The sequence below is a fragment of the Mirounga leonina genome, unplaced genomic scaffold (genome assembly GCF_011800145.1).
Source record: "Mirounga leonina isolate KUSES-001 unplaced genomic scaffold, KU_Mleo_1.0 Mir_154, whole genome shotgun sequence".
Taxonomy (NCBI): domain Eukaryota; kingdom Metazoa; phylum Chordata; class Mammalia; order Carnivora; family Phocidae; genus Mirounga; species Mirounga leonina.
The window spans coordinates 33,289,936-33,304,566 of record NW_023270389.1 but is presented as its reverse complement, the minus strand read 5'-3'; the positions used below and the strand labels follow the sequence as shown (position 1 = coordinate 33,304,566).

The window sequence follows — 14,631 nt, the reverse complement described above, 5'->3', positions numbered from 1 at the left end:
TCTACCTGGCACTAGGTATTGAGGATGCTTTGCAGAGCTCCCAGGGTGGCAGAGAAAGCAGACATCATATAAGTGAGGGACAATACTGTGTGGTGAATGTTATAGCACTAGAAGAACAGGTGACATAGGAGGAGACCATAGGGAAATCTGAAGAGTTAGTAAGGCATAGCCTCATAAAAAATCAGAGAAGGGCATTCTCAGCTCAAGGGCGTGGTGTTTTGGATGACTAAAGCATAAAGGGTAAGAGAAAAGTGACGAGAGAGGAGGCCGGCGGGTCAGCTGAGCTCAGATTATAGAGGCCTGGCAAGTGGGTGAAGGAGTTTGGACCTCATCCTTGGTACAATGCGGAGCTACCTAAGGGTTTGGTTTTTTTGTTTTGTTTTGTTTTTTGTTTTGTTTGCAACCTAAGATTTTAAGCAGGGAAATGACTGAGATTGTTGGAAGATTTTTCTGGCTGGGATGTGGAGACTGGATCTGAGCCTGGCAAGACTGGAGGCAGGTAGAGCAGATAGATGGAGAAAAATACAGAAATTCAGGCAAGAAATAATGGTGATCTGAGCTCCAGATGGGGTCATGGGGATGGAGACAGGGGCGACCTTTGAAATAGATTTAGGAAGTAAAACCAAGAAGTGGTGATTGATGGGCAATGTGCATGGAGAGAGGGAAGTGAGAGGGAAGAGTCAAAGATGACATTAGCTCATGCAACTGCTGGGTGATGGTTTCCCTTATTGGATAAGGGGACTCTGGGGGTAGAATATCTGCTTTCTATCGGGTGTATTCTGCATGAACTTGTATCCCAACTTTGCCAGGGACCTCTAAATTATGGCCGTCTTGCCCAGAGAGGAGGAATGGATGAAAAGATCCTGCTACCCTGAGAATGCCATTTGCCAGGCACCGAGGTGTGCACGTGGTGACTATATGTTGGAGGTGGAGAGGCATCGAGTTCCTTTGGGGCAAAAGGATTCATCTCCTGGTCTCCTATGAGCCTGCTATTCCCTCCAGGCAACTTCCTTTTCTTTGGTTTTGAAGAGCTGTTTGTCAAGGGCATACCATATAATGCACATTAGTAGTTGCTGAGGGGGAAGCTGATCTCAAAAGAGTTTATTATCTAGAAGGACCAATAAGACAACCAACCAAAAATAATTACAGTTCCATGTGTATAGTGTTAATAGCCATAAATGGCATAAAGAACATGCTCCCAGAAAACCCAGGTTGCAGATGGCACTTCTGAATGGGAAAGTCAGAAGGAAGAGGCCTCTGGGTGGGTCTTACAGGAAAGATGTAATTTCTACAGGCAGAAGTGTGAGCTTGGGGTACAAAGGAGATCTTCTGAAGGAGGGAACACCATGATTAAAGATGGCAGCGGGTACAGGTAATCACCTGCTCAGCCTCCTCCTGTCTTAGGGTATCTGCAGACACAGTTCTTAAACTGGGGTCCATGGCGCTTTGAGAAGTCTGAGAATGCCCAACTATGCAAAATTGTGTTTATGAATGCACGTGGACTTTACCGGAGAGAGGGCCCACGGCTCTCCTCCAATTCTCAGAAGGGTCTGGATCTGAGAAAAGGTTAGCAAACAGCACTCCCAATTCTCCCGAATTAGAATTTACAGGTGGGCTGGAGGCGCGCGCGCGCCTGCGCGCGCGCGTCTGTGTGTGTGTGTGTGTGTGTGTGTTAGACAAGCTCCGTTGGGAATTGACCGGTGCATACCTGGGATCTTTCTCGATAGGCCCAAGGAGGTCTTGGAATGCTAGCCTCATGAGCTTCCTGCCCTTTGCCCACCCTGACCCCCCCCACCCCCCCTCTCTACAAGAGTAGTCACCACCTGCACCACAGTCTCCACTGCCCTGGGAGAAATAAAGGAGGCAAGGTCAGAGGAGCAGGGGGGAAAATCGGGGAATCAAGCAAAAACTCTGAAGCGCCTTTGGAGATAGGGTGGGAGGGGAGCCCTTCTGCCCCAAATCTGGAAACGGTCAGTCGGCCCGTCAGGTCCTGCGCCCCACAGCAAGGCTTCGGTCAAATTCTGGGAATTTCCCACTGGGTCGGCAGGGCTGCGGCAGATTTTCCCGGACGCGAGCGTGCCGTGCCCTCCGCGGCCGCTGGGTGGCGCGGCGCGGGGCACCGAGCGTGGGAAGCGCGGGCGCGCGGGCGGGCTGAGCTCACACTCCCGGGAAGCGGCCGCGGCGGAACCGGGGTCCGCAGCGACTGCGCATCGCGCGCCTCTCGCGGGGCGCTCGGGGGCTGCGAGGTGGGCTGCGCGGTCCCCCGGGAGGGAGGAGGCCGCCGGAGGTGAGAGCGGGGCCCTGGCGGGGTGTCGGGCGTAGGTGGAGGGGGGCACCGCGGGCCGGGCCTGCGGACGCTCCCCGAGGGCCCCGGGGCGGGGGGTGGGGGGAGGCGGGCGCCGGGGGCGATGACGGGGGGCTCGTCCGCCCTCCGCTCGCGCCCCACCCGCGCTGCGGTGCGGCCTCCGGGTGCAGCTGCCCTGGCCGCGTGGGTGGGAGCGGATCGTGGCCGGGAGCGGCTCCGGGCGGCCCGCGGGCTCTGGGGCCAGGGCTAGCCGGGTGGGGGAGATGGCAGAGCAGCCCCCTGGCCCCGGCGCGGCAGCCCCTGCCCACTCCCACCTTGCATTTCTCCGCTCCGCAGTGGGCGTGGTGCCCCTTTGCTGCAGAGGGGGCGCCCGGAGTTGAGGAAGGCAGTGGGGGAGGGAGAGCGCAGAGACAGGTGGTTGAGGGGGCGAGGGTTGGTGCGCGGAGGCTCGTGATATTAATGCGTATTTCTTTCTCCCCCCTTCCTCAGGGGGCGCGGAGGTGCGTGTGGAGGAGGCGGCGGGAAGGCCAGAGGCATGGCTCGGGAGAGGGCAGGCTGCAGATGCCACTGGGCTCTCTCTCTTCTCTGATCAGTCCCCCCACCCCCAAAATTAATAAAGTGGTAGGGGTGGCGAGGGTGGAGGAGTCTGATGAAGACCTGGCCCAGAACTGCCCCGAACTGCCCCTAGCCGGCCGCCTGGCTCCCGCGTGCATATCCGGAGCCGCATACTCTGAGCATTCTGCAGAGGCTGTAGGGCTGGGGGGGGCGGGGGGGGGGGGGCCGGGGGGGGGGGGGGGGGGGCTGTGTGAGAAAGCCCAGGGCTAAAGAAGCTTCAGCAACAGAGTCAGCTTCAGAGATAGGGGTTGGGGGCGGGGGCTGGAGGTGAGGGGGAGTCTCCAGGCCTACAGCTCAAGTTCATAGGTGGTGGGAGGTGGGGTCTGTAGGGAAATAGGGTCATGTCCTTAGGACCCCCTCCTTCCAGCTTTGTTTAGAGCTATAGACCAAAATTTGGGATTCGGCATTTGCCAAATGTGCTTATTTCTTTTTTCTTTCCCTTTCGGTTTGTTTTGTTTTTTTTTTTTTTTTTTAGAGGAACTGCAAATGACAGAGCAGAGGGACGGCTGGGGCAACCAATCCTGGAGCCGCTGCAGCACTTGTTCTCCAAACACACACATTCTGGTGCAAGGACAGAGAGGAGGGGGCTGCTGGCTCCCAGGCCCTCCCGGGACCCTGGCCCCCTTGCTGCTCCCTGCTGCGGACAGAGGCCACCATGGGCCAGGGTGGTGATGGTGCTGCAGCCCCTCCCTGCGGCCCAGCCTGGGAAGAAGAATGCAGAGCCAGGCAAGTCTCTCTCTCTGTGTCCTCTGGGGTGGAAGGAGCAGGTATAGACAGGGCTGGGGCAGCAGGGCCTGGTGCTGCTTTGGCATTGGTGGTGAAAGGCCTTTACCTCCAGCCCCTTGGGTTTGGTTCCACCCCTGGCCTGGCCCTCACCAACCGCGTCTATGTGCTTATCGGTGCCACCATGTTATATAACGCTTATATAATCTCCCAGGGCGAGCGCTGTGTCTCTGTTCTCAGGTCATGCCGACACTGTGTCCCTGTGGGAGGCAGGATCTGTGGAAGCTTGCGGGTGGACCTTCTCCCCCGTCCTCAACCTGGCTCCTCCTCCTGATCCCGGGCCTAGGAGGGAGGATGGGAGAACAGGGGCCCATCCACACCAGCTGTCTGGGGTTAAGAAAGAGGAGTTGACTGGGTGGCCTCCTCACCTTCCTGCTTCCCTAGGCCCCCTTGCCCAGTGAACTGTCTGGTGGAGTGGATGCCAGCCTCGTGTTTTGAGGCCCGCGTTTGTTCCTGGGGCCCCCTGCATGGCAGATGGGCGGGATGAGATGACCCCTAGAATGTCGTAGTGGAAGAATACGTGGTATATAGGGTTGGAGGGAGAGGGGCGGAAATTAACTCTGCTTCGAGGTTTTGATCAGAAGTGACTAGAAGGATGGTGGTGGCATTAGGAGACATTTGGGGCAGGCCTCGGAGCTAGAGGATGGTCAGGGAAGGGTGTACAGGGAAGTGGATCAGACAGCAAAGATAAACATGGTGTTCTTTTACTGTACTCTCCACTGGGCTGTCCCTGGTTACCAGGGCAACAGAAGCAGTGATGAAAATCATGCCTTTCGTTCAGTGGAAAAATCTGGCTCCTCCTCCTGCCTATTCCTTCTCTAATCGCCTGCGACCCATTGGGAGGTTGGCGGCTCCAGGGATCAGAGACCCCAGTATATCCCCATCAGGGCCCCCGTTCCCCAGTTTTTTAATCATCTTGCCCCTTCCTGCATCCTTTATCTCCCCCAGAGCTTGGCAGTTGCGCAGGAGTTGGAGTGGATGGAGGAGGGGAGGGCACGGACGTCATGGCAGGGCAGGGCGAGCAGAGCGTGGGCAGAGATGTGGTTGCAGGAATGACTGGCGCACGAGGAGGGTCAGGCATTGATCAGCTAGATGGCACTTGTTTCTGGGGTGGTGGGAGCTGGGGGTGGAAAGGGTTGGAGAGGGCCTGCAGAGTCTGGCAGCGTAGGCTTCCTGTAGTAGAGAAGGCCTCGAGGCTTCTTTTGTTGCCCCGGCTCCCGATGAAAGCTAGGGTTCATTTATGCAGCAGATATGGCATACCTACTGTGTTGAGTAAGGTTCTGGGAGCTGGGAAGACAGGACTGGGCCTTGACCTTGAAGAGATTGTAGTAGATGGGAGGAAGGTAGGTATATAGGGGAAGATCAGCCTGGCTTTGTTACAAGCCTGGAATCTGGGGCCTCAGGCAGGAGACTGGCGGTATTCCAGACTAGAGGTGATGGATTAGGATGGAGCCTGTAGGAATGCAGAGGAAGAGTAGTTCAGAGAGCCCCTTTGGCTAATAGATAGGACATGGGGAGGGGAGGGGTGAAGATTTTGGGTCTTAGTGATTGACAGAAACATCAGGATTCAGACCTCTTGAGGGGCATTGTGTTTGATTTTATTTCAGACCTACTGCCTTCAAGACCACGGCAGGGTGTCCAGATAGAAATGTTTCTTGTCAGGCAGAATTTGCAATGGAAGTCAATTCTGGGACAAGACTTGTAGGAAATTGTATTACAAAGTCTCGAAGGCGCTAGGTTGCTAAGAGCGTATACTGAGAGAGAGAGAGCTCAGGACCCAGAGCATCGGCCTAGATTGGGTGAGGCTGTATGTCTTGTACTTGTTTATGATCCCAGCACCCACCCAGACTGCTGGACCCGTTTCTGCTAAAGAACACACACGTCTGCTACCAAACCACACCCCTTTTTGAAGTTCAGGTTTCTGTTTAAGTTTCCTTCTCCCTAGTAACTATGTCCAAGAAGACATGTCCTGGAAAGATAGATACAGATACTTCTCCAAGCTTTCTCCTTGCCCTTTGCTGTACCATTCACTTAGAAATTACTGAGAAGCCCCAAGATGTACCTGCTAGAGAGGTGAGCCATAGGTCTTTAGCCTCCCCCCAGGAAAGCTGTTTGTTCTGGTTCCTTCCCAGTCATCACTCTAGAGAAGTAAGAGTACTGGACAGAGGGTCAGGAGGCCTTTGCCAGCTGTATGATCTTGGGCGAGGCACTCTCTAGGCCTTATTGCCTAGTCGAAGAGGTCTGGTTTCTTCCATCTCTAAAGGCTTCAGATTTGACATCCAAAGCTTTATCCAACTTTGTCGGGGTTTCTGGTGAGGGCCAGGCTTTTTGAACAAGCCACGCAGATTTCTTCGGTACTTTGTGGGAGGGAGTAGCAGGGTGGAGGCCTGGTCTCCAGAGTAGGCCCCTGTCTCCAGAGTGGGTGGGAGCCCGTCAGAGGGAGTGTGGTCCCTATTCCTCTTGGGAATTTGGAAACACTGGAAGAGTAGATTTTCCCAGTGACCAGGGATTGGCAAACTGCAACCCATAGGTCAGACGCCTGCTTTTGTAAATAAAGTTTTATTGGAACCCAGACATGCTCATTGTTTCTGTATGGTTTATGGCTGCCTTCCTCCTGCATTGGTGTAGCTGAGTAATTGCAACAAAGACTCTCATCCGTAAGCCTGAGGTACTTACTGTCCTGCCCTTGAGGAAAAAGTGCGCCATAGACCAGCAAAGTGCTTAGATCTCCACTGGGGATGCTTACTGTAGCCACGTCAGATTCCTAAGGTTCTTGAAGATTCTGCATTGGGCCTTCCTTTGTTATCCCATGAGAGGATAATGTGGCAGTTGAAATAGGAGAGCATTGGAGTCAGCCCAAAGATAGCCGTCTTGGGTCTGGGAGATCCCTTTCATTTCCAGCCCTTTCCCTAGAGCCTGGAGGTGCCCCCTCTCCACCCCATGTCTTTGAGCCTGGTGACCTGAATTCCTCCGCAGGGATGGGTTGTGGCCTCACTGTGACAGCTGATGCTCCCTCTCATCTCATTCTGATTTCCTAGGCCGTGCAGAGCAAAATGGACCAACTCAAGCCCCATAAGGAGAAGGAGAGGCTGGTTAGTTCTACCAAGTCCTGCAGTGTATTTCCCTTGATATCTTTGCTTTGTCATTTCCAGCCTCACTGCCCCCTTTTAGTGCCAGGGCCCCTGGAGATGCATTTGCCGAGAGCCTGCCACCAAGCTGCGTTTGTCTGCCTGAACCTGGCACTCATCCACCCTGTCGGAACAAGGCTCTCCAGCTTGGAGCTTGCGGGGTTTGCATCTGTGTTGGCTTGGGTCCGGATTCTTGTGGCCAACTTTACAGTCTCCTCCTGTGTCCAGGCTTCTGCCCTTTGGACCTGGTCCTCATGCCAGAGTCATCATGAAAACTCCTGGTTAGGAAGAGGAGAAGCCACCCCCCGCCCCCCGCCCCGTCCCTCCTACAGGACAGCACTTGTGTCCTGGCTGGTCAAGGCTGAGATAGGAAGTGAGGCACTTTGGTGGCAAGAAGAAACCACGTTCTGGGAACCGCGTTAGGGGTGAGGGTGACTGAGGCTTATTCCCATCGCAGCTGGAAGGGAGGAGGCCGGCAGTGGGAGGAGGGAGCAGACAACCCAGAATAGCAAAGGAGACAGAAGCTAACCATACTCAGGGCTGCTTTTAGCTGGTAATGGTGAGCCTGGCTCTGGGAGTCTTACTTCGCACCTCCCTACACACATTTTCCCCAGAGGCTACCTCTCTGACTGTTCTCATCCCCCCCAAAAAGAAAAAAAAGGGTCCTTCTTAAAAGTCCTCTGAATACCTTTCATTTGTAGAATTTAGGGTGACCTCATCCTACCTGGGCTTGACCTGGTGTTGACACAAGCACACTGACCTGGGGAAATATTTGTTTACCGGATATTGATTAAGGGTGTGTTACGCGTAGGGCACTGGGTGAAGTTCAGAGGCTGCCAAGGAAAACACAGGATTCACAGTGTAGCCAGGAAGGCGTACGGACAGTTGAACCCATTATCACATGATCTGCAATAGAACCCAAGCTTCCCGAGAGCAGATCTGTGTCTGTCCCGTTCATTGCTGTCAGCATGGTGCGGGGTATTTGCTGGGCACATGCGCGCACATGTTTAATTGGTTGACACGTCTGGATCTGGCGCGTCCTAGAAGTGTGCTGGAGGGATCCACTAGGCAAGTGGAGGAAGAGGGGAGCTCACGGCAGCAAGTGTGGCCAATTCAGGGGAAGATGGGACGTCCCTGGGCATTGTGGTGATGTGAGGGAAAGAGGGTAGAGAAGAGGTAATGCCCCGTGGGCATGGGGATCCTTGGGCATCGGGACCACGAGATAGGAGAATGATCTGGCGCGAGGAGGCAGGTCAGCAGCAGCCCACCTCGTTGAAGGAAACAGAGGGCTTGGCGGGGGGGCAGGAGAAGCAGCTGGTGGCAGGAAGGTAAGACGGGGCAGGGGGAGTAGCAACCAGTGGGAGAGAAAGCATGGTGGAGTCTCCAGGCCCCCCAGGGTGAAAGTAGAGCTGAAGCAGGTGAGTCCCAGAGGAAGGTGATGGAAGTGACAGAGAAGACCAGTGTCAGCGCTGCTCCACGGGTCTCAAAAACAATCGTGTGCAGGCACGACCCCCCTGTGGTGGGGCAAGTGGGAGGAAATGAGCGACCGTTGGAGATCACGGTTACTCTGCAGCATTCTTACTACGGAAATGTTCCTATGTGTGTGAAGATAGAGTTAGTAGAAGAAGATCCCATGTTCTCATCACAGCTTCAGCCTGTAATCCACATGTGGCCCCTCTCATTTCATCTGTACCCCACCCACCTGTTCCTTACTCCTCTTTTGCATTTTGTTACTGCGAATCCCAGACACCCTATTTCATCCGTAAATTCTCCACTATGGATCTCTTAAAGCATAACGCCGTGGTTGTATCATCCCCAAATCTCCCCAGTCACCTACCTGGCCAGTGTTTACGTTTCCCTGCTGGTCTCCATTTTTTAACAAAAATCTGGTTCCAAACAAGATCCACACATCTCATTGAGTTGATGCTTAATCTCACGTTGTCTGTGAATAAAGATTATGGACATGCTTAAAAGAATTTATGTTTTGCGGTTCTGCCTTTTAGATTGACTTAGCTGCCCCCCTCTGTCTCCCTTCAGCTGCCATCAACAGCTTTCCTGAGTTCTGTTGAACCATTTTGTGATTCCTGACCGTACTTCATTATTGCTCTTGTCTTTGTGGTTTAATGGAACTGGTCATTTATTCCTTCCTTCAGTAAGTATTTCTGGAGAGCATGCTCTGTGCCGGGTGCTGGGCATGCAGCTGTGAAAAGTCATGCAGGTACCCTGCTCCCTCTGGAGCTCACAGTCTAACCATGACACAGTGGTTTGGGTCTGTCTGCCTGTTGTCTCTTTCCCCCACGTGTTCACCCCAGCCGAGTTGGGTGACTGTCACGTCACTTTGGGCCGTCTGCTCTGCTGTGTTCTAGGGCTTGGCATTCATGTTCCTGTGCTGTCATTTATGTGGTTGACAAAAGGTGCCTCTAGAACCATCTAGGAGGTGGGGTGTGGCTCCTGTGACGGGCCCCTTTCCGAGCCATGGGATTGGGAGTCTAGCAGTGTTCCCGACTGACTTGGCATAGATCCATTTTACACTTTTGGCCTTGAGTCTCTATAGCTAAGCAAGTTAAAATGGAGAGAGCCTTCTTCCCTGGCAGATGGTGGAGAGGCTGAATGAAACATCTGGAAGGTGCTCTGAAATGTTGAAGGGCTCAGCAAACACCAAGTGGTGCAAAGATGTTCTTTGGGCAAGTTGGCTGTTTCAGTGATGTTGTGGATGTCAGGTTGCCTGGGGGCTTTTGTCTGTTCTGATTAGGTTACCTGCCTCGTTATGCCCACTTTCTCCATTTGCTCTTCTTTGCTGTGCAATAGGCAATTGGCTAGCCAGGCTGCCTCCGCACCAGAATCCGATGGTAGAGTTCAGGTCTGGCTTGCTAATGAAACTATTAACTCACTTGCATTTCTCTGTGTAAATAAATAATCAGACTTACGTTTGGACCCCGTGACACTCTGAGAAGAGTCTATGAGTTTTGTATTTTTTTTCCATTTGCGGTTCAGATGCAGATTTATTGCAGTTTGTGGATTAGTATCTGAGCCTTTAAAAAAATCTCCATTAATAAAGTAAATGTAGGGGCGCCTGGGTGGCTCAGTCGTTAAGCGTCTGCCTTCAGCTCAGGTCATGATCCCAGAGTCCTGGGATCAAGCCCCTCATCGGGCTCCCTGCTCCGAGGGAAGCCTGCTTCTCCCTCTCCCACTCCCCCTGCTTGTGTTCCTGCTCTCGCTGTTTCTCTCTCTGTCAAATAAATAAATAAAATCTTTTAAAAAAATAAATAAAGTAAATGTATTCCCAGATATAAAGACTAGTATTCTTGCACCATGTTTTATTATATATTTAAGATAATAATATAATGTATTCAATGTGCTGTGATATTTATCTTCTGTCATTGGAGTATTCATAGGTTAGAGTTTGAGGATATGTTTTATTTTCTTCAAATTAAGTGGTCTTTGACTGTTTTGATCAGGTAGCTGTGTTGGTTAAAATTTTTGAGCAGATCCCCGTGTGTGTGTGTGTGTGTGTGTGTATGTATAATTTCTATACAGCATGTTATGCTGATACATTATATACAGTATAATACACAAAATGAAAAGAATTAAAAGCAGCTGTGGTGCAGTGTACTCTCTGCCCCCCTCCGCGTGAACCATTCATGGTCCAGATTGAGGGCAGCCGCTTCCACCCCCTCTCACACTCAGGACATTGGCGCTCCACTATTCCCTCTCCTTCTGACATCACTAGTTTTGCCTTCTCTCTACTGGATCGCTTCCATGTGCTGTGGTTTCTCTCAGCTTACAATCTTCTTTGACCCCTCCCCCCCAGCTCTTCCAGCTCCGGCCCCTTTCTCTGTCCCCCCGAGGGTCTTCAGTTCCCCAAATCTGCACTTCCTCTCTTGACTCCCTCTGGGCAGGCTTGTCCCCACCTGTCTGGTGGGGGGAGTGCTCTCGACCAAGCCAGCCATGACCACCATGTTTCCAAATCTAACCATCACTTCTTAGCCTTCATCCCAGTGGCTCTGGCAGTTTGGTACCACCGGCCGTACCCTTTTCTTTGAAGCTCTTTCTTCGCTTGGCTTCCAGGACACAGGTTTCTGGTTTCCCGCCTGCCTCGTTGTCTGTTCCTTTGCAGCAGCTCCTCTCCCTGACCTTGAAACATGGGCCCCCTCCTCTCCATCTCCTCTCTTTCTCTCTCTGACCCTCTCCCAGCCCATGGCTTTCAGTAGCATCTATATGAAAGATGTCTAGAATTTGCTTCAAAGAAACCCTGGGAGAGAAACGAAGATTGACCGTGAGTGGATGACAGTTGGAGCTGGGTGATGGGTACCTAGGGGTTTATTATAGTGCTCTCTCTGGTTTATGTTTAAAATTTTCCATAACGAAAAATTGAAAACCTATATGCTGATGGCCCACAATTATTTGTCTGAAGCCCAGCCCCTCTCCTGAAGTACAGACCTGTGTATCCATCTGCCTACTTAACATTTTAACTTGGATATTAATAGGCATTTCACACTAAACATGCCCAAAACTGAGCTCCTGTTTTTCCCACGCAAATATATTCTTCTGCAGTCTTCCATCTTGGTTGTGGGAATGCCATCCTTCCAGTGGCTCATGCAAAATGCCTATGGTCGTGCTTGACTTCTCTTTCTCTTTCATTTTTCTTTCAGTTCATCAGCAAATCTTGTTGACTCTACCTGCAAATATATAGAGAATATGACTCGTTAGAACTACTTTCACTGTCATCACCCTTGTCCAAGCCACCATCATTTATCACCTGTTTCTTCTTGGCCCCTTGCAGATGATGTAACCCTCACGGTAGGCAGAAGGATCCCGCGATAAAGAAGCCAGGTTCAAAACCCTGCAGCAGCTTCATTTCTCCCTCACTGAAAGTCATGGTTCTTAGTACAGTCTACAGGACCCTGTAGCTTTGAAACGCTGTCCACCGGAAATACAACATGAGTTACACATGAGAGCCACATATGTAGTTTTCACATTTTTCTGGTAGCTAAATTGAGAAAGGAAAAAGAAACAGGTAAAATTAATCTTAATAATTCATTAATCCAGTATGTCAAAAATACTTTACTTTCTGATGCATATTGCAGGGTTTTTCAAACAAAGTCACACCCATAGCACATCTCAGTTTGGGTTCGCTATACGCATCTTGCTCCCAGAGCCTCCTGGGGCTCATGGTTCCCTGTTGGAAATGCACGCCTCTGTGATCAGGTCCCGCTTGACTTCTGTGTTTTTCTCTCCTGCGACTCTTCCTCCTTTCCCTTCGTTCTAGCCACATTGGCCTTTTTGCCGCTCCTCCAATAAACTAGGGATTTCCTCTTTTAGGTCCTATTCCCTGTGTTTGGAACGCTTTTTGCCAGATAGCCCTGTAGCGGACTCTTACTTCCTTTGGGTCTGTGCCGGGATAGTACCTTTGCAGTGGCCCACTCCACCCCCACGCGTTTGCTGGCATCTCCTGCATCCCTTCCCTTGCGGCATTGGTTCTCCTTAGCACCATCACCCACTTAACATACTGTGTATTTCTCTTACTTCATATATATCTTCCCTCTCTCCCTGCTGGACCGTGAGCTCCATGAGAGCAGGGGTTTCTGTCACTTTTGTTCCCTGCTGTATTTCCAGAGCATGGAACAGTGCTTGGCACCTGTAAGATACGTAGATGTTCGTTGAAGAATTAAATGGAATGAATTATTAAGAACGATTCTCTTTTAGTTAAGAACCATCCCGTTGAATGTGCTTTATTGTGTGGTGTCATGTTCTTGCCATGTAGCAGTTTGAAGGTCTAGTTCAAGTCAGGGTATTTTGAAAGAGATCTCTTTATAAAGAGGGGATTATGGGTTCAATTTATAATATAAATGGATTCAAGACCCCCAAAACACTGCATTTCATTCATTTCCTCGGGAGATTTTAAACCACGCTTGAACATTCTGTTTTAAGTGCGTGCCCAGATACGACATTTTAGAGATGATGTCCTCATATTGAATGTGGCAACATCGTCACATGATGGTAGAAATGATTTCCAAATGCCTGTTTTTTAACAGGTTCTTGCTGTGACATAAGTCTCTTTCAAAAAGTAAAGGCTTTCTTACCCATTTTTTAGCTGTCACCTTTACCTTGAAGGGACAGATTAAATATCTGTTTAAAAATATTCATCAAGTAGCATTCTACCGACAGGCACTCACTGCAGAAGAGGTCAGCAGATTTTAGAACAATGATGTTTTCTGCTTTAAAAAAAAAAAAAAATTCCTCTTGAAGTTCAGCACCTCGCTTAGGAAGTCTGCCATGAATAATCGGAGTCAGTATGGTCAGATCATTACGGAGGGCTATCAGTTGTAGGGAAGATGGTACCCTGAGATTTGCTGGGTACTTGCAAACTGTACTAAAGTACACAGATGACGGGGGTGTCGCCGACCGTTCTCGTGGGTGTGTTGGATCTCCTGCTCAGGTACGGGATGCCCCCTGCACCTAAGTGACAGTGACCACTGGACGCAAATGGAAGGAGTCGCAGCAGTGTCTCACATGTGGAGTAATAATAAGATTTACTTGCTTGTTTTCAAATAAAAATAAATACAGACATCCTGCTAATTTCTTCTTCACCCCGGTGGATCTCGTACATGCCGCGTCCGAGGTGATGGCTCTAGTTGGTGCTTTTATAGTAACCTCGTCTCTCTCACTTTAATCCAGTTAAGGGTTGGGTCTTCTCTTTTTTGTTGCTCCTAGAATCTAACAGGTCTGGGTTGCGCCAGTACCTATTGGCTGAACAGAGTTGGGGGGGTAGATCTATTCTCTGACCTCAGGACCTTTGTTGGACAACAAAGCCTGGCAGCCAGATTTCTTTGGTAGCTGCTAGAGCTATTTCTTTAGCAGTATGGAAGGCATGGGTGGCATCAGGGAAAAAGGCATTGCAGTGTTGAGGCTTGGTGAGTCTCGATGCCTCCTCTGGATCCGACAGGAAAGATGGAAGCTGCTTAAGGCCCCCCCCCGCCCTCCCATGCTGTGGAGTAGATGCTTGTGCTCAGCTGCTGCTCTGGAAGTGAGCTGGCAGAGGTTGCTGGAAGAGATGGCCAAGGTAGCTTGAGTAGCCGGCACTCAAGCTATGTCTTCCATCCGCTCACCTGTATGCTGAAAATGTTTGTGCAAGTATGCTTTTTATCCATATTGACGGTCTAGGAGGTGTGTCCCCTGGATGTGGACACTGGGAGTTGATTTCTCATTGCTGTGACTGGAAGCACCATTTAAAAGATGCGTGGCTGGAATGAGAGCTGCAGACTGTCAAGAACAGAGGTCCTGGTGTACATTCTGCCATGGAGACTACCTCCCATGTTCCCCGAACCGTGCGTCAATGCGCAAAGCTTGTCCCCCAGTGGGCCACTCTTTGCTACTTAGAAAGCTAACTGATCCATCAGCATCTGTTCATTGACACACATTTGTACAGGGCCTCTTGGGTGAAAGATGGAGTGGGGTGGGGATGGGAAAGGAAGGAATATGCCAGTGTGAATGGGACGTGGTCTCTTGTCTTCGAGGAGCTAGAGGTTAGTGGATACTGAAATACTGAAATACAAGACAAAGCTTAAAAGGGATGTGAATGGAGTAGAAGAAGGGGTTACAGGAGCCAAGGGGCTGTTGGGAAGTGGAGGAGAGCTCTTGGAACACGAGCAAGAAGATCTTGTCCATCTTGTTCACAGCTGAATCCTCAGAGGCTAGCACAGTGCTGGTCCCCGTCAGGTGCTCCGTAATTACCTATTTGTTAACAATTGGGTGTTGAAGGAATAGGCCTTCACCCAGAGGTGCAATGCAAAGGCCCAG

General features: G+C 51.1%; 1 long non-coding RNA gene across 1 annotated transcript; it reads left to right on the top strand.

Moving 5' to 3' along the window:
• Positions 1-2,175: 2,175 nt before the first annotated feature.
• Positions 2,176-5,614, top strand: LOC118014273. Its single transcript, XR_004680243.1, has 2 exons — positions 2,176-2,287; positions 3,396-5,614. It is a non-coding gene; the product is annotated as an uncharacterized LOC118014273 (long non-coding RNA).
• The last annotated feature ends 9,017 nt before the right edge of the window (positions 5,615-14,631 follow it).